This window comes from Myotis lucifugus, unplaced genomic scaffold (assembly GCF_000147115.1).
Source record: "Myotis lucifugus unplaced genomic scaffold, Myoluc2.0 scaffold_2, whole genome shotgun sequence".
Taxonomy (NCBI): domain Eukaryota; kingdom Metazoa; phylum Chordata; class Mammalia; order Chiroptera; family Vespertilionidae; genus Myotis; species Myotis lucifugus.
In genome coordinates, this window is record NW_005871050.1 from 22,562,745 (window position 1) to 22,565,082 (window position 2,338).

Genomic DNA, 2,338 nt, shown 5'->3' on the forward strand with positions numbered 1-2,338 from the left:
ATAAAAAGCACATAGAGAACAAACGATAAAAGGTAGATGAGATAAGAATAGAACTATTATCTTTACCTAGTTATTGTCCTCATTCACTGCAATCTAAGAAAACTCCCATATGAATATTTATAATGAGTTGAAATAGTAAACTTATCTACTTAGTAAATATGTTTATAATTTATCTATAGTATGATTAAATTAATCCCAATTCCCTTTTAGTTTGAAATTTCAATTAAAAAGTAATAATTAGAGATTGTAGAATAAAAGTACCTATATTTAGTTTGAACATATGGACCATCTGTTCACTAGACAATTTGTCACTGAAACACCTGTATTCTAGCAGACTCAGAGGAAAGAAGAAAACCTTATATATCTATCTCCTTCTTAGAATATGATTATAGATCATACATTTTAAAATATTTTTCCACCATCTCTTTAACTTTTAGTACTCCTCAGGAATCCATGTGTAGGCCACATCTCACCTCACTCTACTTCCCTGATGGGTCCCCTGGGAAACACTGGACTGACATTGTCAATGATAATATATCACTGCTGAATGCCCCAATGCCACCTAAATTTCAAAAATCCAAGAACAATTTTATCCAATTCCTTCACATTTCTCCTATGCTATTCCACTGCTGTTATTCTGTATTTCACTTGAGATCCTCACCACTGATTGTTTCCCTAGCTATAAACTTCAGTGTCATTTTTAACTTTCCTCTTTGCTTTACCTTAGAGTAGGTCACCCTTGTAGATTTTTTCTTCTCCTCCTCTTCATACCTATTGTTACTACCATAATTTGGGCCTTAAATGTCACTTGCTATTGTGCAAATCTCTAATTACAATCCCTACCTTCAGATTCTCCCATTTTAATACATTTTCTGTACTGCTGTCAGAGATCTAACTAAAATATGATAATATTATTCCCTTATTGCAAAGGAGTAAGACTCCCTAATTCGACATACAAAAGCCTGTGCAGTTTAACCAATATTTAACCTTTCAACCTTCATCTCCTGCAATTTTTCTACAGTCACCCCATTCTCCCAAAATACAAAATAATTCGATTCTCATAACATACCATTTCTTTCATATCTACATGTATTTAACCCTTTTGTCTATTTGTAAAATTCATATTCATCCTTCAAAAATTGTATCAATAGCATCCTCTCTGTAAAACCTCCTTAAAAAAACTTTTATTCCCCCAGCTGGTTTGGCTCAGTGGATAGAGCGGTGGCCTGCGGACTGAAAGGTCTCTGGTTTGATTCCAGTCAAGAGCACATGCCTGGGTTGTGGGCTTGACCCCCAGTGGGGGGCATGCAGGAGGCAACCAGTCAATTTTTCTCTCATCATTGATGTCTCTATCTCTCTCTCCCTCTCCTTTTCTCTCTGAAATAAATAAAAATATATTTTAAAAAATTTATTTCCATAATTTACAAACAATACAGTATGCCAATCACAAGTGTTCAGTTGGTTGGTTTTGACAATTTACACCCTGTAACTACCACCTTATAGATTCTCATTTTCATTCCAGAAAGTTCCCTCATGCTTCTTTTCATCTGTTCCCCAAAGCAATGACTTCCTGATTTCCATCACTATAGATTCGTTTTGCCTGTTCTACACAATGTTAAAATCCATTGACACCCACCTTGCCTTACCCCCAAATGTACACAGGCTGCACACATCCACATATACTGACCATTCTGTACCTTAGGCTTAAACGATGGTCTTGAGCTATCAGATTTTTGCTATTAGGTACACATATTGTATAATAACCTACCTTCTCTTCAACCCTAAATTGTACCTCAAGTGAAATATTTTAAATATGTCCTTTAAGATCTTTGGAGCTAAAACAAAGCGTTAAAAGGGAGGTAATCATTTCACCTTGCACTAGAGTTTTCTTTATTTTCCTCTAATTGCTGCAGGGTATTGGAAAATGGGGACATATATTTATTTATTTTTCTATTAAACTTACTGCGGTAACAATGGTCAATAGGGTCATAAATGTTTCAAATGTACATTTCTAGAAGTGGGATGGCTGGCTCAAAAGGAAGTTCCATTTTTAAATTTTTTAGGAAACTCCATAATGGCTGTACCAATCTGCATTCCCAGCAGCAGTAAAGTGATCCCACTTCTGGGAATATATCCTAAAAACCCCAAAACACCAATGAGAAATAATATATGCACCCCTATGTTCATAGCAGTGCTATTTACAATAGCTAAGATTTGGAAATGGCCCAAGTGCCAATCGGTAGACAAATGGATAAAAAAGCTGTGGGACATCTACACTATGGAATACTATTCAGCTGTAAAAAAGAGGGATCTCGTACCCTTTGGGACAGCATGGATG